The sequence below is a fragment of the Pleurodeles waltl genome, chromosome 2_1 (assembly GCF_031143425.1).
Source record: "Pleurodeles waltl isolate 20211129_DDA chromosome 2_1, aPleWal1.hap1.20221129, whole genome shotgun sequence".
Lineage (NCBI taxonomy): Eukaryota > Metazoa > Chordata > Amphibia > Caudata > Salamandridae > Pleurodeles > Pleurodeles waltl.
Window position 1 is genome coordinate 626,047,273 of NC_090438.1, and position 22,883 is coordinate 626,070,155.

Genomic DNA, 22,883 nt, shown 5'->3' on the forward strand with positions numbered 1-22,883 from the left:
ATGCTATTGAATGCAGTCTACCAGACAAGTCTGAGCTATCTCTTGGAAAATGTAGCAAGTAATAACCTGTTTTTTCTAACACCTGCCTGTAGATGTAACACTGTTTGAGATGTCTGCAATAGAAGAAAATAATGGTTACAGCACATGCTTATGTTCCAATGTTTCAGATGTGCTACAAGGAAAAACTACTAAATAATTACCTGCTCGTTCTGCTTGTGGTCACTTCTACCTTTTCTAATCTATGATTAGCACTGTTTAAGAAGCCTGCAAAAAAAAAAAAAAAAAAAAGGGCTGAAGAATGTTGTTATATTATAATGTACTGGGTGCATCACGAGTGAAATCTACCAAATAATTACCTTGTCTTTCTGCTTCTAGTCACATGTGCCACATGTGCCTTTTGTAATCTATGAGTAGTGCTGTGAAAGATGTCAGAAATGCCTGCAAGAGAAGAAAATGTGAAAAGTAGGTGTTTTGCTAAAGTTGCCCAAAGTGGGAAGGGTATGCCCAGACGTTGGTCCCTTGCACACTGTGCCACTGGATTCAAGCTAGCCTGGCTGATGAAGGGTGAAACCCTGAAACCGGTCCCAGGATGCTTGTTTCCAATACAGTGAGGACCTGGCTTAGCAGTTCGGGCTGGACTGTTCCCATGAAGAACAGGGTCAAGACTGATTTGCGTATGGCTGGGTCCAAACTGGGGTGGCATGGTGAGCAAAAGAGTGATGGATTAAACCCAGATCTGTGACTGGGGGTGAGTGTTTGCATTGTTCAGCACTCCGTCCATCATCCTTTTGTGTTACTAAGGTTCCCCTAAGGGGGAAGGGTATTCCCAGATGTGGTTCCCTTGCTCACTGTGCCACTGGATTCAAGCTAGCCTGGCTGATAAAGGGAGAAACTCTGAAACCGGTCCCAGGATGCTTGTTTCCGGTCCAGTGAGGACCTGGCTTGGCAGTTCGGGCTGGACTGTTCCCATGAGGGACAGGGTCAAGACTGATTTGCATATGGCTGGGTCCAAACTGGGGTGGCATGGTGAGCAACAGAATGATGGATTAAACCCAGATCTGTGACTGGGGGTGAGTATTTCCATTGTTCAGCACTCCTTCCATCATCCTTTTGTGTAAGTAAAGTAGGTTGTCATATTCCACTGTACTAGCTACACCACAATTAAAATCTGCTAAATTATTACCTTGTCTTTCTGCTTCTACTCACGTGTGCCTGTTCAAATTTATGTGTAGCAGGGTCTAAGATTCCTGTAAAAGAGGATTTTTTTAAAGAACTAATAACCTGCTTTTTCTGCTGCTACTCCAGTCTGCCCGTCCTCATCTATGACCAGTACTGTCTGAGATGCCTGCAACAAAAGAAAAGATGGTCAACAGTTGGTTACAGCATGTTGCCATACTATAATGTTAACCATGGCCTACCTGTGGGAAGCTAGACCGCTAGGAGGGGAACGGAGTAGGTGCTTAGCGAGCGCCTCATTTGGAGTATGTGTGACTATAAGGGGACACTCTCCCTCCTTTAGACCTGGGGCCACTAGCCCTTCAGGATTAGGGCCTCCATAGGGTAGCTTCCCACAGGAAAGCCCCTATTTCTACAATATCTGAACTGCTCCTATTGGAGTAGCCTCTTGTTCTTGCTTCTGTAGTGCATGAAACTGAGGGATCCCAGGCCCTGAAGAATGCCCCCAGACCTCCTTTGGATCTTAACAGTGGGCAGAAACATGTTGGCCAGTAACTACTAGATAGGTGACCCTGTGAGTCTTTACTCTCATTGTGGTGTCCCATCTTCTGTTTTTAACCTCACCAGCGGTCACCATGAATAAAGGTGTACTATTACACAGGTGACAGACTAGGTGTTTTTATATTTTCCCTAGCATAACTGGATCCCATATATTTCCAGATAATTAGAATTTCTGCACCCCTCCTGTTCTTTTAATGGTGAGGCTGAGTCCACCCATGTGGCACTGTCCTACCTGGGACACTATATAGTGTGTGAGACCACCTAGTCTGAAAAGGAAATTCCCCTTATCACATAACTTTAAGCAGCACTCAGTACGTTACTCATAGCATGAGACTGCAGAGCCTTAGATAAATCTGTTACCAGCGGTTCAGTCTAACAAGTAAACCCCATACTTCTTGTGTTTATGGTTCTTTTTTTAGGGAGATAGTATGGGGTTGTCTTCCTCCTCTCCCTGACTCTCAGTTTGTGTTAAGATGAGTCATATTATAATGTGCCAGGTGACCCAGATGGGGGACCTCCCAAATAATTACATGGTCCTTAGGCTTCTACGGATGTCAGCCCATTCTATTACATCGGTCTGACAAACATGTAATAGAAGCAAAGGTGTGGATCATAAACGTGATTAATATAGAGACCCTTAATCCTACCTGGAACATCTACAGAATTACCCGGTATTCCGTGGTACTCACGCCTGCCCATTCAAATCCAAATTTTGACTGTCTGTAGTTGGAAAGAAGATATTTCGAATGGGTTATAGGAGTTACAAAAACATTATGCATGACAGTTCCAGAGCAATTGAATACCTGGGGTTTCAGTTTAGACGAACTCTGGTTCCATATTATCATCCGTTTAGAAACCTACATCATGCGTTATACCTTAGGTGATGCAGTCTTTACATGCCTCAAGTTATCTGCTCGCCCACTCGCTATGACCAATTGGATTTTATTAGGGTGGGCTACCGCACCCCCTGGGCGCTCTCATCACTAAGGCGGAAGAATCTGGTGAGACCATGAACATTCACTTTTGTAGTCAACTTCACCACTCTTATGGCTTTGCAGTGTGTTAAAGTTATAGAAAAAACATTCTAAACTGCCCACCATGCATGAGTGATTTGTGTTTCATTTGAAAAACAATTCTAATAAGAAGGCCCCCGTGCCACGTAAGCACATGCACATCCATCTAGATTGAAAAAAATTACAAATCCAATACATTTCATAGGTAAGACCTATTGTTTTTTTTTCAATGTTTATGCATTTAGGGTCTGTCAATTATGTACAGCAAATGCTAATAACAATTTGATGCTGAGTTAGTTCTGCATCAACTGATGTGTGCTCAGTTCCTCTTCAACATCCGTAAAGCTCTGACGTGAGTGACACTGCCTTCAGTTACATGCCTGCAATAACACACCACCTTCTATTTTTTGCATTGATGAGACACACGACAATGTGATATAAAACACTGTAGTAATTAATGCTATTTTGCTATACATTGCTTCCAGATTCAATGTACGTGGGCGGGAGAAGGGTAAAAACACAAATCTGGTTTCATTAGGCCTACCTACACAAGTGAGGTACGATTTGTATCGGGAGACTTGGGGGAACGCTGAGTGGAAGGAAATTTGTGGCACCTCTCAGATTCCAGAACTTACTGTCACCGAAATGTGAGGAAAAAGTGTTTTTTGGGCCAAATTGTGAGGTTTGCAAAGGATTCTGGGTAACAGAACCTGTTGAGAGCCCCACAAGTCACCCCATCTTGGATTCCCCTAGGGGTCTAGTTTAAAAAAATGTGGAGGTTTGTTAGGTTTTCCTAGGTGCCGGCTGAGCTAGAGGCCAAAACCTACAGCTATGCACTTTGCAAAACACATGTCAGATTTCAATGTAAAAATGTGATGTGTCCATGTTGCATTTCCTGTCGCGAGCATTAGGCCTACCCACACAAGTGAGGTACCATTTTTATCGGGAGACTTGAGGGAACACAGGATAGCAGAACAAGTGTTATTGCCCCTTGTCTTCCTCTACATTTTTCCCTTCCAAATATAAGACAGTGTGTAAAAATGATGCCTATTGGAAAAATGCCCTGTAATCCACATGCTAGTGTGGGGACCCTGGAATTTAGAGATGTGTAAATAACCACTGCTTCTCAATACCTGATCTTGTGCCCATTTTGGAAATACAAAGGTTTTCCCATACCTATTTCCCACTCTTTATATTTCATCAATTGAATTGCTGTATACCCAGTATACAATGAAAACCCATCGCAAGGTGCAGCTTCTTTATTGGCTCTGGATACCTAGGGTTCCTGATGAACCTACAAGCCCTATATATCCGCCAGAAGAGTCCAGCAGACACAACGGTATATTTCTTTCAACAATCTGCCATAGATGAAAAAAGTTAAAGAAGAAAACGTGAACAGAAATGTTTTTTTTTTTTCACCTCAATCCCAATGTTTTTTATTTTAGCTGTTTCTGTAGGAAAACCTTGAAGGATCTACACAAATGACCCCTTGCTGGATTGACATTTTTGTCTACTTGTCAGAAATGTTTAGCTGTCTGGGATCCAGCATTGGTTTCACACCCATTTCTGTCACTAACTGGAAGGAGGCTGACAGCAAAAAAATAGTAAAAATGGGGTATGTCCCAGTAAAATGGCAAAAATGTGTTGAAAAATTGGGTTTCCTGATTCAAGTCTGCCTGTTCCTAAAAGCTGAGAAGATGGTGATTTCTTCCGCAGCCCTTTTTTCCCATTTGTTTTTAAACGACAATTTTGCTGTAATTTGGCTAATTTCTTGGTCTCCTCCAGGGGAACCCACAAACTCAGGATACCTCCAGAATCCCAAGGATGTTGGAAAAAAAGTACGTACGTTTGGCCTTGGTAGCTTATGTGGACAAAAAGTTAATGAGGTTTAGCGCAACCTGCCCCAAATAGCCAAAAAAAAGGCCTGACACCTGAGGGGGAGAAGGCCTGGCAGCGAGGGGTTAAGGAAAGATTTGCTTGCCACCCTTGAGTCTACAGTGCTGGGTCTGGTTCAATCATTTTTCTGTTCATTTATGGGAGCAATGGGTCCAGTTTTGAATTCTTCTGTTTCACCCAAGTCAGTATGATCAGTAATCCCAGTTTCAGCACTCTTTGCTATGGATTCTTTAGTGTCTTCTGTTGGGGTGGTCTTAATCTGGTTCTGAAAAGGTCCAATGTTCTGTTGTGTTGGTGTTTGTTAGACACCCGGTACCCCTTTCAGCTGCTTAAAGGTCCTGCTACAAGCAGAGGTGAGAAAGGGGTGACATGAAGGAAGAGGGGAGCACAGAGCCATGGAGGGTGTACTGCGCCTCAGCTCCAGGATCCAAAGATCAGGAAGGGCTTAGGAACATGCAAAGGGCCAGAGTGAAACACGTTGCCTACCCAGGAGCTAGGCACGTGCCCTTGGGTGTGATATTGCCTGTGCTCCACAGTGCCTAGGCTAGGGTGGTACGGCAGTAGAGTCTTCCAGAGGGAGCCATGAAGGGGACTCATTCCGCCATTGCCTGACATGCCCTCTGGAGTGACTTTAGTCGGTCTCTTGGCTTCCTTCATCTTCCCTCATGCGTGTGCTACACAGAGTTCCTCATTGGATGAGCCCTCACCGATTGTGCCCAGTTTACCTCCCTCTTATCTGTTCTGACTAAATGTACAAATGCGGCGCCTCTGCCTACACTCCCAGTCTAGTGGAAATAAAACATGATGTAAGCTCTCTGCCAACTGATGGTCTGCAGATAATATGGTCCCCTTCAAAGTCTAGAAACGTTTGCACCACGAGGAGGGGCATGACAAGCTGCAGAATCAGGTTCAGTGCAATGGCAGTGCCGTAGGGCCATGCCGCCATGTCATGCAAGCAGATGGACAGGATAAAGAGATTTAGTGTAATCAATAATGTTGAAATAAGAGGCACGTGGGAGCAGTTATTTATGGCCATCGCCCAGGCTGGGTGCTAGTGTTCTGCAAGCAGAGGGAAGCCCTTTCTGTGTTTCATCGATGTGAAAAAAACAGAAGAGCAAAGCAGCTTTTGGGTCAGATAGAAAAGAATAGGTATAAGAGGACTTGTGAACCATAACACTGTATTGTTGCACTGCACTCTAGTAACGCAATAGCTTGTTAAAGAGGAGTCAGTAAAGCGGACTCAGTATTTCAGCTTCCACCCCCCACCCCCGATGCCCTCAAAGCACAATTACCTGCTTTAGTTTGGTGCACTTGTTGTGCAGGGGGTTCTCCTTGGGTCGCTGCACTGCCGTTTCTTCTCCTGCTCAGCCGCGAAGAGAGTGACTGTCTTTTCACGCTGTTTCTTCTTTTAAACGTAGTGCTGACGTACAGTTCACTCTCTCGCGTGATCAGACAGCGATGTGTGATGCAGGCAGTGACGGGATAAACGTGCGCTTGGCAGAGAGGCCTGCGCGGTGGGGGAGTGATGGCTGCGCGCACACCCACGCACACTCCTTGTAGGGAGCATTGTTTATAAGTACCTTATTTAAAATATAAAGGTATGTCAGTAAAATATAATATACATAGATGCTTAAAAAATCAACTGTTAATCCATTTTTTACAAAAAAGGAACAATATCCACAATAACATAAAAGTAGAAATGAATGAGCAAGTATATAATGAAACAATATATGCACAGTAATAGATATCTTACAATTAACATATAAATATTTATGATCAAAATGTTAAATAAAAAATACAATAATAGGAACAATAAACAATTAAATTGAAACACATATAATGACAAAAACGTTCAGAACAATTACTTCAATAAATAATTTTATTATAAAAATGAATGTAAATGCAATTTTTAGAAAATATAATAGAAACATTAAACAATGTGACAAATTGAGCTGTTGGTTGAGTGGGGTGTGCACCCCGGTCAAGCAACAGCTGCAATCCCTTGCAGGGTGAACCACAAAAACTCTCTAATTAACTTGTGTTTAACCCTGAGTAGCTAGGCACAAAAAACAGTCAGGCTAAACTTAGAGGCAATGTGTTAAGTATTGATGCAGTACACAAACAAATACAGTGAAAACACAACACAATAAAAAATACCAAACAAACGTAGAAAATTAGAGACATTTTAATATTTATTTGAAACCAAAACCATCACAATCCAATTAGTAGAACCGGAGTAATAATCTTTAAAGTTTAAAGTTCAAAACAGCAAGTCCTCAGTTTTAGAAAATGTCCACCTGGGCACCTTTAGCACCACAATCAAGGGTCCAGGAGAGGAGAGAGATCTCTTGGGGGTGCAAGACTCACTCAGGCTGGGTCCAGGTGTAAGGTGGTGGTAGCCTGTCATGTCGCTGTGACTCAAAACAGGAGACCAGCTGAACTAGGCCTTGGAGTCACTTCTGAAGTCCTGGATGTAGGTGGTGATACAGGGATCTGCAGCAGGACTGGTCTCTGAAGGTCCCAAGCAGGCTCCAGGCATCAAAGCAGTCCTTCCAGGTACAGTAGCAGTCTCACATGGAGCACAGCAGTTCACAGGAGCAAGCAGTCCTCTGAGAGTCCTTCCACAGGTACACTACTGAACTAAGGAGCAGGTCTGAGAGTGCTGCATTTATACTCTGGTGCCCTGCTCCTGGAAGTTGCGATTCGTTTTCAGAAGGGTTCTCTGATGTTCCAGGAATTTCCTGCTTCCCCTACCCTAGCTGGCTGCACTGACAACATAGGGTTGTTAAGCCTATTGTGTGGTAGCATGGCCCAGTCTATTCAGTTGCAAGTGGGGCTGTGCTTAGTGTCGCCCCCCCATCAAGTCAGTCAATGATCCACTCCAGTTCTGCTAATCCCCCTATTGTGTGACTGTCTTGGGTGAATTCACAAAGTCTAAACTATCAGTTACACCCAGTCATGTGACCTAAGGCAGGTTACAGGCACAGAGGGCCAAATGGCAGGACAATGCAAACTTTTTAAAAGTGTCATTTTCAAACTTGTGATGATAAATACGTTTTTACCATTAAAGAGAGTTCATCACTACAATTTCATGGGTACCAAACATGACACATCTACTACCTATGGTTTAGGAATGACAACTTATTCATTTTAATAAGGAATTCCCAATGTTACCCTAAAAGAGGGGAAGTCCTCTCAGTAGTGAGAAAATTAAGTTGGTATGTTCTCATTACTAGGACATGTAAACCTAAGAAGTGCATGTCCTACTTTTTAATTATACATTACACTGCCCTATGGGCTACTTAGGGCTCACCTTAGGGGTGACGTTTATGTAATAAAAGGGGAGTTTAAGGCTTGGCAAGGGGTTTTCGATGCCAAGTCAGCATGGCAGTGGGACACTGCCTTCAGGCTGCAATGGCAGGCCTGGGACACGTTTTAAAGTGCCACTTAAGTAGGTGGCACAATAAGTGATGCAGTCCCACTGGTAGCATTTAATTTACAAGCCCTGGGTATATGATATACCACTCCCTAAGGGACTTACATGTAAATTGAATATATGCCAATCAGGTACATGCCAATCAAACCATGTTTAGGGGACTGTGCACATGCACTTTAGCACTGGATAGCAGTGGTAAAGTGCACAGAGTCATAAGGCCAACAAAGTGAAAACCTAGACAAAATAGAGGCAAGTGTGGAAAATGTTTAGGGGAAGACCACCCTAAGACTGACAAGTATTTGAACAATAAAAACAATTTAAAACAAACAAGATTACCAACAATAGTTAGTTTAAATGCAATTTAATCAAACAAATGAGGGGGGTGAAGTCTGACTTCGGGTTCCGGGTTTCCGTGGGCCCGTAAAGCATCTTAAAGCATCATCTTCAGTAGGATCTGCATCAGACCAACCCCTGCTACACCCAGCAAACAGCCCACAAAAAACCAGCATAGTAGAGCCCTCCCTGAGCAGAGAAGCCTTGTCACCTGGAAAGTTGGGAGATACCTTGGACCAGCTGCGGCACCCCTCACACTGTAACCAGAGCCCTTGACCCGCTAGGTTGTAGGCAGAGGATGCCGCCTGATGCCACAGGCTGGCATGATCCAGGGGCCAAAGAGGGGTCAGAGGGCTGTGAGGATGGCAGAGACAGGGGAGCATAGCAGAAGATCACTACCCAGCAGGGCTCAGGTGGCCCTGAACATGCAGTGCTTGCCCGGAGTAGCATGACTCAATCCTTGAGGAGACCTGTCTCGGGCCCCACACCGTGGTGCTGGACATTGGCCTTGCGTCAGAGGAGTGCTGAACAGGTGCCTAGCCTGCTGACCGCCATCCACTATCCTGCAGGAGCGGGACAGGAAATGTCTTCCTCCAGGGCAGCAGCTCACGGCACTGATACTTGGTCCCTAGAGGCTCAACCCCCATTTCCCAAATAAGACTACCCTGAGCTGCAAATGAACCCAGAAGACCATGAGAGTGGTGAATCCCCAAGGTGAGCAGTCTGTTCTTATGTAACTCAAGCTTGAGTTGTGGTGGCGCCCCCCCCTACATGTGGCAGAATGTAATAAATGGACCAGGTGCCCCCCAGTGATGCTGTTTCCTTGTGCAGTTGGTTCTCCTCACCCTGTGACGAGCACTGCCCCACGGACACTTTAGGATCTTGTGGTGGAGATGCAGTGGGCCTTGGTCAGCCTATACAGAAGGGGGCACCTGTGCAGTGAGCTTTAGGATTCAAGGCTAGTACTACACGCCCAGACGTTAGGAGTGCACAGAAGGTCATTGTTCGAAGGGCACTCAGTCAGGGGATCTGATTGGAGTGCAGGGCCCACTTTGCCTCACCATCAGTGAAAGGAATTTACCTCCTCCAACCCAGTGGGAAAACCCATTGAGCCTCTTGCTATTTAATGCTGCACGAAAGGGCCTACCCTGATGTCATCGGTTGCTTAAAGCCACTTGACATTAGACCCCAGCTTGATACTCCTAGCGGCATATTCACCTTCCCCCTCCCTGACACCTGTGGGCTGGCTGAGGCTGCCAGCCCTTCTACAATGCCATAGGGTAAGACCACCAAAGACAGCTCGGTGATTTCATCCTGGTCTAAACCCATCGTACCAGATATGAGTGACAAAACAGAGACCCCCTGCAAGTGTCTGCAACCTCCCTCGGTCTACTATCACAGAAGACTACATGGAAAACTTTGTCAGTGGTATACACCACAAAATGACTTCACTAAAATCAGACTTTAGGAGCTGCCGTCATAAACTGCACAGAGGCATCATGGCAGTGGGAGCCAGGGTAGATGACCTACAGCGCACAATAGACTCCTGTGCAGATTATCAGGAGGCACTGAGGAGAAGAGAGAAGAACAGCAAATAGACCTTCAAGCAAAACAAGAAGACCCCAAAAACTGGGGTTGGTGCAACCATATACGCATCAGAGGACTTCCCCGTGGAGCTGAAGGTGAAGATATCATGACATTCAGCAGAGACCTCCTGTGAGTGACCCACAGAGGTGAAGAGGACCTGCCTTTAATCTTGGATAGAGCACACCGCGTGACACTATTACAGACCGATCAAATGTCTCCTCAACAAACTCACTCAGGTCCAGTTCTTCCAGGACAAGGAAGGAGCACCTCAGGGTAAGGCAGACTTTATTTTCCATGAGCACACTGCAAGTCTTCCAAGACCCCTCCACATTATTGCTAAAAAAAAGGCGTGATTTCACATCATAGAAAAATGTAAAGAAAAACGTAGAGAGCAAAGAATCAAGTATCAATTGACCCATAGCTGTGGACTGCTCTTCCAGCTGGAGGAAAATGGTTAGCTCCCTTCAGGAAGTAAAACATATGTATGGGCTGCCTGGAGAATTGTCTGTGACGAGGATCTCCACCCTCCCAGTCTGAAGAGACCGGTGACTGGTGACCTGCCTGGTAGACAGTCCAGAGGCAGTCCTCAGGCTGTAATAATGCAGCTAAAGCTTCCCGCATCACAAAGGAAGACATTATTGCGCACCTCTATAACATGAAGCAGAAGTCCTCTCACTCCACCACCAGTGACCCATAACTCCTAAGAAGAATGTCTCTGACCTGACCATCTTAATTCAATGGGCCATGGTAGCCACACAATGACTTTTCCACTCTACAGCAGTGCTTTGCTATTGCTTGTTCTAATTACACGTTCTCTCTTCCTATAGGTTGATACTGTACAGTGACGTGTCTGACCTTTGCCACCCTCAGTAGGCTACTCTCCATCAAGGGTGACACCTCAAAAGGGACCAGTGGGGTCCCCCGCTTGTCTCTGGATGAAGTGATCCTCCAGGTTGGGCCCTGTTGGTCTCTTTGTTTCCCCTATGGCTACTTTTTTACATGCAAGCCCCAGGTAGCCCTTAGTATTCCTAGTCATGTCAGAGGTTGGAGACTTAGGTCTCTTGCTAACACAATTGCCCCTAGGAGGTTGCGAGCCCCAGCAGAGCATGCTCTATACCCATCTTCACTTATGTCAGAGGTCTTCAATCTGGGGGTCGTGACCCCCAGGGGGGCCCTGGAGTCCTGGAAAGGGGGTCGCGCATTCCCCCAGCCGATCTTCAAAATGCCTTCGCTGAACTTTGAGTCTCCTGTGCTGTGAAAGCTGCACAGACATCTACGGAGGCCTTCCCAGGGCATCTGCTTCCTGAATGAAGTGCAAATGTGCTCTACGAGCTCATCTGCAAATGTAAAGGGTACTTGGGAGCAGCTTTAAATGATTGAATCACTCAAAGCTTAGGGACAACAAATATTTATTCTTTTTGAGGGTAGTGCAAAGAGTTAACAATTGCGCTGTAAAGTGCATGCTTTTAATTGTATTTCCACACTGCTTACTTCACCTGGAGGTGTTGAAGGACAGCTATTAAAAAAAAAAAAAAGTGTATTGCATATGCTCTGGTATTACTTAAATCTACATTTTGGGACCACAGTTTTATCTCAAACTTTTTTGTAGTGGCCCATCTTATACTGTGTGTAATGCAAGTATAAAATAATGCCTCACATATTCACAGTGCTTTCTGTCACAGGCTGATTTAGTTCTGTCGCTCTCTGGTTACACGCAGACCTCTGCAGTGCATTAACTAATAGAGGTTTCATAATGCACTACAGTACATTTACCAATGAGTAACAACTTTCTTTTACTTATTTTTCATTTAAGCTGGCTGTTATTTTATATGTAGCTACCAGACAGTGAAAGACCTAAAAAAACGTTGAGAATATTTTGGGTTTATTTATGAGAGGCTTGGGCAGCTGCAGCATCACTTTTTTTGATGCTCCAGCGGCACAAGCCTCTCAATCATACCTATGAGGTGACGCAAAGCCTTCCTGAGTGGCTTTGAATGGCGTTGTAGATATGGAGAAAGGCAAAGCAGCGCAAGCTGCTGCGTTGCCTTACTTTGCGTCGAGGAGGAGTTCCATGGGCGTTGTGGTGGGTGTTCCCACGCAACACGCATGGATTTTGATGCTGCCCCAGATTTACAAAATCACGTAAACTGGAGCAGTGCCAAAACCTTACGCCTCCCCAGAGCAGGCATAATGAGGAGAAATGTTTTAATTTCTCCTTGTTTTTTTCTATTTCCATGTGTGTTGCTATCTGACGCACATATAGAAAGAGGTACAGTGCCTCTTTAGATTGTTTTTGTGCACGAAGGTGCCCCTTTCTGCACAAATACAAACCTGCCTATATTGGCGCTAGGCAACAATTGTGCACCAGCACAGGGGGAAAAGGACAGAAATGCACTATATTTCATAAATACGGTGCATTCCTGCCCTTTTGTATTGGCGTGGGGCAGTGTAGCAAGAAGATTTGTGGCGCTGCCCTATGCCAAATCCTCATAAATAAGTACCTTTGTTTTTAGCCACACCCTTGACCACGCCCCCACACTCACTGGCCTTTGGTTTGCTAAACACTATTTAATATTATTTCCTCACAGTAAAAATGATTTGCTGTGGGAAATGGGGACGTTTATTATTTTGGTTGATGATGATGAGGAGTACCAGGTTCTAGAAATTTTTATCAGAAGGAGGTCCTTACACCTAAACATTTTTAAGAGGGGGTCCCGGCATCAAAAAGTTTGAAGACCTCTGACTTATGTGTTCAACTACCGCTGTTAAGCTCCTCTCCCTCAACCTCCGAGGGCTTAACTCCCCCAACAAATGACAGCAAGTATGCCTCCATCTCCTACAACAAGACCCAGGTGTAATTTTCTTACAAGAGACATTTACACAAAAACATTAGGGGTTGGTATTCTCTTTAAGCAAGGGTTCTACTCAAAATTGACCAAGTTATCCAGAGACCCAGATGGACTGTTTCTAACACTAATGATCGAACGGGAGGGCCACCTTAACCCTCCTCAACCTTTATGCCTAACCAGTCTCAGGACATATTCATTAGACAGGTGCTCAAAGACCAGCTACGTCATGCCAAGGAGTCCTCATAGCAGGGGGAGGCTTCAATCTACTGTGGGACCCACTAGAGGCACTCGTTAAATCAACAAAAAAGACAGTATTAGGTTGTGCTAAAAAATATCGCATTTTATCACATACGATGTATCTAAATGCCAAGTCCCAATAAGTGAAGTATCGGTATGCGAAAAGTAAGAGGCGAGGTAGTCACTATTATAATCCACAAAGATTTAAGTTTACTGGCAATATCTCCATCCAACAAAAAGGGGATCAGTTTGAACAAAAAGTTTGTTAGGTTTTGAGAGGCAGCTCCACCGCATGTGGGGGACTGAGTCAATCTCTCACTGGTTAGAAGCTGTCGGCCTATTCAGTTCCAGCCAGCTAGCAGCACCTCACCAAAACCTAAAAAGTAAAGGTCATTTATGGCAGACTAAATGCATGAGACTCTGACTCCTCAGGGAAGTTGCTGTCGACAAACCATACCCTTTTCTCTCAGTTACACAATGTTCTCACACATGCAAACAAAGGATGAGAGATGCAGGACACGTTTCAATGCATTTATTGAAATGACTGCGTTCTACAATAAAATACATGATCTGCAATTATTAGGAGGATCAAACAAGACACAGTGATAATTGTTACCATTAGGGAGAAAAAGATAAACAGTTCCATCATCCTGGAATGATCATATGTCTAAGGATTCCTACCTACACCCTATTCCCTAAATGAGAGCATAGTAGTGTTAGCAACACAAGAGGATGATGGACAGAGTGCTGAAACTTTTCAAACACTCACCCCTAGTCACAGATCTGGCTTTTTTGTGTTGTCTCAGCATAGCAGCATTAGCCATGCCTGCCTGTACCAGACTTATGAAAAGAGCCCCCAAGCCATACCTGGGAAATAGGCCAGGGTCTTGCCTGTTGTTCTGCTCAGCAGTCATCTCAGTTGGCTGGGAAAATAAGACTAAGATTAGCAAAGCTGTGATTAAGTTGGGCACAGCATAAGGTGGCTTCTCTGGCTGGAATGTCCTCTCTAACCTCCTTGGCCTGTGTATTTTTTAATGACAAAACATGTTGTGCTCTGAGAACAAGTCTGACATGATTGTGTGTCCGTGACTCCATATTCTTGTAGTGGCAATAATGAGTAAACTTTAATAGATAAATATAACGGCTTTGAGCAGAGCACAGGACAAAATGCATACAAAGTGCAGATACATGTGGAACCTGAACAAAATACATTTTCTAAGAATTTGAGTTGATAAAAGGTGAAGAGCAACAACCTGAAAAGCTAGTTGTGGTAAAATATAATACCATGAATAAAAGTGAATAAAATGTGTGCATGCTTGAAAGCACAGGCTATGGGCCTAAAGGCTAAATATGGGTGCCCAACCTAGGTGCTAAAAAGGTAACCAACAACACTATGACAGCTAGACATTCTCTTGCTTTATCTTTTGATATGTCTAATGATAATGTACAATGTCCATTGGTTTTGATTATCACAGCACATGTTCATGTTCTTTCTGATTTTCTGATAATCTTGCTGATAAGCCTCTTTTGTTTAATTGTTAATTAACCTGATTGTCTTGTTTACCTGGCTGCACAACTATCTCATTCTATGCCTTGTTTTTGTATTGATTTATGAAAATCTCATGGAACAGATTTTGAGTTAAAAAAATGAACATCCTTACACATTCCCTAAATTACATTTTCTATTCTGACTCCAACCCAAGTAACAGTAGGAAAATAATTTTGCTGGGGTAACATTTTCTAATGTAATCCCATTGTAAGCAAGAGTAGGGAAAATGTTTGATTTGAAAGGGGTTAGATTTACTATTCCCATTGCAATCTCTACAATAGTGTTGACTTCAGAAGTGTTAGATTTATAACTGCCCCCTCCAATCTAAACAACAGTGGAAAGGTGTTGGGCATCTGTATGAGTAGATTTTACTATTCCCTTTCAAGTCTATTCAACAGTAGGGAAAGTGCTGGATCTTGGAAGGGTTAGATTTAGAATTCCCCCTGCAATGTAAGCAACACAAGGGAAGGTGTTGGGCTTTGGAAGGTTCAGACTATTGCCACTCCAATCTAAGCAACAGGAAGGAAGGTGTTGGACTTCAGAAGGGTTAAATTTACTATTCCCACTCCAATTCAAATAACTCTTATTAACTTACAAGAGCAACCCTGAAACCCATGGGAACCAGGGTAGAAAACAATCTTTAGGCAACAGCAGTTTTTATTGGTATCAGTTGAGAAATATTGTCAATTGATGCCATCAGTAATGCCATAAATGATGTCAGAGAACATGTCATGAGTGAACGAATCTTTGAGCCCCTGGGGGCCCGTTGTGCATTTCGGTGAATTACGGGCAGTGAAATGTGCGACAGGTGTTGCTGCACCCACCGCACTGCCACATCGGCGCCGGCTCCATTTGGTGCTGGCCTCAATGTAAAGGCCCTGTTTCCCTCTGGGCCAGTGGGCCAGCCCAGCGGGAACATCATTATAGGGCCAGCGGGGTCTTCGCTGCTCTGGCGGTCTTTCGTTGACCGTCAGCGAGGTTGACGGTGGGGGTATTCCGCCATCATCATAATGAGGGCCTATGTTTTTTCACTATGTACATCTATTTTTAAGTTGTGTGATCACTATCACAAGAGGCTCACAAGATCTCAAAGTTATATATTTTGTATTAATTTGTTGTATGGACTTCTTTTTCACCTGGTCATTTATTATTGCATGCTAGCATTTAATAATAAAGTCAGTAAAGTATATACATTGTATGAACTATTTTGTTTAGAAACTTACGTCAATTGCAAGATAGCTGTGGTAGCCCAACAATTTCCCATGTGCACTAAGAGGGGGCTGTACTTCCTGACCGGCTCTCATGGTCCACTTGCGAGATCTTACATTTTGAAATTAGATTCATAACAGTGTATTTTTGTTGTTTTGAAGAAAGTTTCAAAACATTAACACCGTCACTGAGAAATCCACCTAACTGTAAAGCTACTTTATTCTTTGGTTTCTCAGTGAACGTCTAAGGTTTTTTTAATGAAAAAACTCATATTTGTACTACTCTTAATTATAACATTACATTAACTTTTGTATTTTCAGTGAATTTCTAGGGTTGAAAAAAAAATATATATTTAAAAATGAATAGACACAAGACATGTTGGCGGTGGTGGTCGTACCACCAACATACTAGCGGAGAAGACGATCAAATTATGACATTGGCGGTATTCAGAACAGAATGCAGCCTAAGTACTACAGGCATCGCCATGGATGACAGGAGTCATGTGCAGGCCGGCGGAGACCATGTTTCCGCGGGACAGATTACGAGGTTGCACACCACCAAGTTTTCCACTGTGGTCGAACCACAATGGAAACTCAGGCAAAAAATAACTGCATAAAAGTAGAGAGCCACCTTCAGGAAGTGTGTTATATTGTGCAGTGTAGGTGTGTTGAGTGTGTGGATGTGTGTCAGGTGAGGGGTTTTCAAACTATCCAATGTGGTGTGATGTCCTGTGTGATGTGAGTTGAGACCGCTGCGGTTCGCTCCACCAATGGTTTTCCACTATGGTAGCACCACTGTTGTGATTTTTGGTTCATAATCTGATGGGAGGATTTTTGTCAGGCTGACAGTGCTGGTGGTGATGGTGGAGGGACCACCTTTTTTCCATCCTCCAGGGTCCTTGCGGTTTTGGATTTTTGGCTGCTTTTTGGCAGACTTCATAGTGTGACTCAATGGGGCGGTTGGAATACCGCCAACATGGTGGTGTTTTGGCAACTGCCACTGCGGCGGTCTTCACAAAAGACTGGCAAACTCGTAATGACCCCCTAGGGGCCTGATTTAGATTTCGGAGGATGGGTTACTCTGTTACAAGTGACGGCTTGCCCATCTGCCAAAATATAAATCACATTATTTCCTATGGCATTCATATTTCAGTATATGGGATATCCGTCACCGTTGTGGCACAGTAACCAGTATGCCGAAATCTAAATCAGACCCTAAGTACTACAATGATGTTTGCACTGAGAATATTCAACTTCTTAGTTTTGTAACTCACATATACAGATACATTTCCAGCATAGTTTTCATATTTTTTTTATTTCTCTTTACATAAACGTCATATATTTATATTTTGAAAAGACAATGATCAATTTTTCCTATACTGTAAACTATGCGTTTTCGGTATGTACATCTATTTTTAAGGTGTGTGATCACTCTAGCAAGAGGCTTGCGGGATTGCAGATTTATATATTTTGTTCTAATCTGTTTCAGAATGCCTTTTCACCTGGTCAGTTATTATTGAATGCTAATGTTCGATAATAAAGTCAGTACATTATGTATCTTATTTTGTTTACAAGCGTAGGACTCTTGCAAGATGATGGTGGGAGGCAAACACACTATCCCCTGCATGCACTAAAAGGAGGCTGTACTTCCTGTCTGGCTCTCATTTTCTGCTCACAAGATTGTACTTTTGGAATTAAGTTCATACCAGAGAGTTTTTGTTGTTTTGAAGAAAGAGAACTGTTGTTTAATTTAAAAACAGTTGATGTATTGCTACATTTGAGAAATTAAGAAAGTTCCCTGTATTTTATGATCTTGCATCGTTCTTGTGAGACACCCCTGAAATGCCCAAGAGGGGAAGACATCCCAAGAAAAGATTGTTATTGCTTCATATGGATAGCTTTAATTAGCAAAGAAAGATTCCTTCTTTGCTACATCATTTGCCTGTTGGGTATTTCACTCATTACGTCTTTTTGGTTACCTCTGTGTGTAGGAAGTTGGCTCTGTATGTGCTATTTCAAAGTAAGGAATAGCATGCACAGAGTCCAAGGGTTCCCCTTAGAGGTAAAATAGTGGTAAAAATAGATAATACTAATGCTCTATTTTGTGGTAGTGTGGTCGAGCAGTAGGCTTATCCAAGGAGTAGTGTTAAGCATTTGTTGTACATACACATAGACAATAAATGAGGTACACACACTCAGAGACAAATCCAGCCAATAGGTTTTTATATAGAAAAAATATCTTTTCTTAGTTTATTTTAAGAACCACAGGTTCAAATTCTACATGTAATATCTCATTCGAAAGGTATTGCAGGTAAGTACTTTAGGAACTTCAAATCATCAAAATTGCATGTATACTTTTCAAGTTATTCACAAATAGCTGTTTTAAAAGTGGACACTTAGTGCAATTTTCACAGTTCCTAGGGGAGGTAAGTTTTTGTTAGTTTTACCAGGTAAGTAAGACACTTACAGGGTTCAGTTCTTGGTCCAAGGTAGCCCACCGTTGGGGGTTCAGAGCAACCCCAAAGTCACCACACCAGCAGCTCAGGGCCGGTCAGGTGCAGAGTTCAAAGTGGTGCCCAAAACACATAGGCTAGAATGGAGAGAAGGGGGTGCCCCGGTTCCGGTCTGCTTGCAGGTAAGTACCCGCGTCTTCGGAGGGCAGACCAGGGGGGTTTTGTAGGGCACCGGGGGGGACACAAGTCCACACAGAAATTTCACCCTCAGCGGCGCGGGGGCGGCCGGGTGCAGTGTAGACACAAGCGTCGGGTTTTCAATGTTAGTCTATGAGAGATCTCGGGATCTCTTCAGCGCTGCAGGCAGGCAAGGGGGGGATTCCTCGGGGAAACCTCCACTTGGGCGAGGGAGAGGGACTCCTGGGGGTCACTCCTCCAGTGAAAGTCCGGTCCTTCAGGTCCTGGGGGCTGCGGGTGCAGGGTCTCTCCCAGGCGTCGGGACTTTAGGTTCAAAGAGTCGCGGTCAGGGGAAGCCTCGGGATTCCCTCTGCAGGCGGCGCTGTGGGGGCTCAGGGGGGACAGGTTTTGGTACTCACAGTATCAGAGTAGTCCTGGGGTCCCTCCTGAGGTGTTGGATCGCCACCAGCCGAGTCGGGGTCGCCGGGTGCAGTGTTGCAAGTCTCACGCTTCTTGCGGGGAGCTTGCAGGGTTCTTTGGAGCTGCTGGAAACAAAGTTGCAGCTTTTCTTGGAGCAGGTCCGCTGTCCTCGGGAGTTTCTTGTCTTTTCGAAGCAGGGGCAGTCCTCAGAGGATGTCGAGGTCGCTGGTCCCTTTGGAAGGCGTCGCTGGAGCAGGATCTTTGGAAGGCAGGAGACAGGCCGGTGAGTTTCTGGAGCCAAGGCAGTTGTCGTCTTCTGGTCTTCCGCTGCAGGGGTTTTCAGCTAGGCAGTCCTTCTTCTTGTAGTTGCAGGAATCTAATTTTCTAGGGTTCAGGGTAGCCCTTAAATACTAAATTTAAGGGTGTGTTTAGGTCTGGGGGGTTAGTAGCCAATGGCTACTAGCCCTGAGGGTGGGTACACCCTCTTTGTGCCTCCTCCCAAGGGGAGGGGGTCACAATCCTAACCCTATTGGGGGAATCCTCCATCTGCAAGATGGAGGATTTCTAAAAGTCAGAGTCACCTCAGCTCAGGACACCTTAGGGGCTGTCCTGACTGGCCAGTGACTCCTCCTTGTTGCTTTCTTTGTTCCCTCCAACCTTGCCGCCAAAAGTGGGGGCCGTGGCCGGAGGGGGCGGGCAACTCCACTAAGCTGGAGTGCCCTGCTGGGCTGTGACAAAGGGGTGAGCCTTTGAGGCTCACCGCCAGGTGTTACAGCTCCTGCCTGGGGGAGGTGTTAGCATCTCCACCCAGTGCAGGCTTTGTTACTGGCCTCAGAGTGACAAAGGCACTCTCCCCATGGGGCCAGCAACATGTCTCTAGTGTGGCAGGCTGCTGGAACCAGTCAGCCTACACAGATAGTTGGTTAAGTTTCAGGGGGCACCTCTAAGGTGCCCTCTGTGGTGTATTTTACAATAAAATGTACACTGGCATCAGTGTGCATTTATTGTGCTGAGAAGTTTGATACCAAACTTCCCAGTTTTCAGTGTAGCCATTATGGTGCTGTGGAGTTCGTGTTTGACAGACTCCCAGACCATATACTCTTATGGCTACCCTGCACTTACAATGTCTAAGGTTTTGTTTAGACACTGTAGGGGCACAGTGCTCATGCACTGGTACCCTCACCTATGGTATAGTGCACCCTGCCTTAGGGCTGTAAGGCCTGCTAGAGGGGTGTCTTACCTATACTGCATAGGCAGTGAGAGGCTGGCATGGCACCCTGAGGGGAGTGCCATGTCGACTTACTCATTTTGTTCTCACTAGCACACACAGGCTTGTAAGCAGTGTGTCTGTGCTGAGTGAGGGGTCTCTAGGGTGGCATAAGACATGCTGCAGCCCTTAGAGACCTTCCTTGGCATCAGGGCCCTTGGTACTAGAAGTACCAGTTACAAGGGACTTATCTGAATGCCAGGGTGTGCCAATTGTGGATACAATGGTACATTTTAGGTGAAGGAACACTGGTGCTGGGGCCTGGTTAGCAGGGTCCCAGCACACTTCTCAGTCAAGTCAGCATCAGTATCAGGCAAAAAGTGGGGGGTAACTGCAACAGGGAGCCATTTCTTTACACAAGCCCCCCCCAGCCCACAGGCCAGGAGACTCAGCCCAAGCTGGGAGAGTCTTCCTAGTCTGTCAGGCGAGGAAGAGTAGGAGAAATAGGCTGGTTAGTTGCAGGGCCTACTCTGCCTTACATCCTTCTGTTCAGGTCATTCCCTTTGGGGAACTGACCTACTTCCACAGTGATAGGACCTAGTCTGAATTGCCTCTTGTCTGCCTCTTCAATGTCTCCACCCATTCTTTCTATTTTGGTCTTAGAGGTATCCACCTCTGCTAACCTTATCTTGGCCAGGGTTACCCCTAGCTTACCCAGAGAGGTTACCCAGAGCTGGAGTAACCCCACCATGACCAATAGGGTCAGGGGGCCTAACTTGCTATTTGGCATGGGGTCAGACCACCAGGCTAAGGATAGTGCAGCCATAAAGGCTAACACCCAGCAGAGGCCACTGACAGCTGTCAGTGCCCAGAACCACACCTTTAGCTCTTCACCTAAAAGGGAAGGGGCTAAGTTACAGGCCTCTTTGGGTTCAGGTTGCCTGTCTGCTGTATTAGAGTGGGGGGTTACCACATCTTGTAGTAAACACCCTTCTTCCACTCTTTCTTCTGTTAGCTGAGGAGCCACCCACTCAGGTTTAACAGTTGCCTGACTAGCCAGGACTTCTTGTGGGTCAGGTTGGACTTTATCAGGGCCATTTTTGGAGTTCTCCCCTACTGGAGCAGAATCTCCTTGGCTTGCTGTAACCTTGGCTAAAGGTTGTCCACCCTTCCTACTCTGTTTTCTTTTCTTCTTCTTCTGGGGCCTGCTTGCATTTACTGCAGAGGCAGGACTTCCAGAATCCTTGGGAGAGGACTGGCACTGGACCAGTTCCTCTCTTGGGCTCTGACTAACCTCTGGGTAGTCATTTCCAAGGAGACAATCAAGGGGGAGGTCTGTACTGACTACTACCCTTCTCCAGCTAAGAGTGCCACCCACTTCTATGGGTACTAAAGCCACAGGCCTCTTAGTGACCCTGTCTAGGCTAACTCTTACCCTGGCAGTCTCACCTGGGATGTACTGGTTTGAGAGCACCAGCCTGTCATGCACAATAGTGTGACTGGCACAAGTGTCTCTCAGGGCAGTGGTTGGGATTCCATTCACCAGTAGGTGGTGGAAGTGTCTACTTCCCTCTGGAATCTCCAACTCACCTGTTGGGCCCTGTTTCCAGTTGAAGGCTATGAAGACCTCCTCATCTGAGGAGTCATCTCCCATGGCTACACTGGTTACCCCTGGAATTTTGTTCTGGGGTTTGTTTTTGGGGCAAGAAGTGTCCTTGGTGTGGTGCCCAGACTGTTTACAGTTGTGGCACCATGCCTTAGTGGCATCCCAGTTCTTACCCTGGTACCCACCTTTGTTTTGGGTTGTGTCTTGGGGCCCACCCACCTGTTCTGGTTTTTGGGGGCCTACAGAGGACTCTTTTTCTTTGTTTCTAGTGTCACCCACTTTCTCCTGGGGAGTTTTTGTAACCCCTTTCTTTTGGTCACCCCCAGTGGAAGTTTTGGTTACCCTAGTCTTGACCCAGTGGTCTGCCTTCTTTCCCAATTCTTGGGGAGAAATTGGACCTAGGTCTACCAGATACTGATGCAACTTTTCATTGAAGCAGTTACTTAAAATGTGTTCTTTCATAAACAAATTATAAAGCCCAACATAGTCACACACTTCATTTCCAGTTAACCAACCATCTAGTGTTTTTACTGAGTAGTCTACAAAATCAACCCAGGTCTGGCTCGAGGATTTTTGAGCCCCCCTGAACCTAATTCTATACTCCTCAGTGGAGAATCCAAAGCCCTCAATCAGGGTACCCTTCATGAGGTCATAAGATTCTGCATCTTTTCCAGAGAGTGTGAGGAGTCTATCCCTACACTTTCCAGTGAACATTTCCCAAAGGAGAGCACCCCAGTGAGATCTGTTCACTTTTCTGGTTACACAAGCCCTCTCAAAAGCTGTGAACCATTTGGTGATGTCATCACCATCTTCATATTTTGTTACAATCCCTTTGGGGATTTTTAGGATGTCAGGAGAATCTCTGACCCTATTTAAGTTGCTGCCACCATTGATGGGACCTAGGCCCATCTCTTTTCTTTCCCTTTCTATGGCTAGGAGCTGCTTTTCCAAAGCCAATCTTTTGGCCATCCTGGCTAACTGGATGTCCTCTTCACTGGGGTTATCCTCAGTGATTTCAGAGGTGTTGGTCTCTCCTGTGAGGGAACCAGCATCTCTGACTATTATTTTTGGAGTCAGGGTTTGAGGGACCCTGTTCTCCCTAGATAGGACTGGTAGGGGGGAATTGTCCTCCAAGTCACTATCCTCTTCCTCTGAGTTGCCACCCTCAGAGGGGT

General features: G+C 45.1%; 1 long non-coding RNA gene across 1 annotated transcript; it reads right to left on the minus strand.

Moving 5' to 3' along the window:
* Window positions 1-791: 791 nt before the first annotated feature.
* LOC138259070 (uncharacterized) lies at window positions 792-6,007 on the minus strand. The gene is made up of 3 exons (XR_011198634.1): window positions 5,939-6,007; window positions 2,385-2,457; window positions 792-1,345 (listed from the first exon to the last, which is right to left on the minus strand). It is a non-coding gene; the product is annotated as an uncharacterized lncRNA (long non-coding RNA).
* Window positions 6,008-22,883: the final 16,876 nt, after the last annotated feature.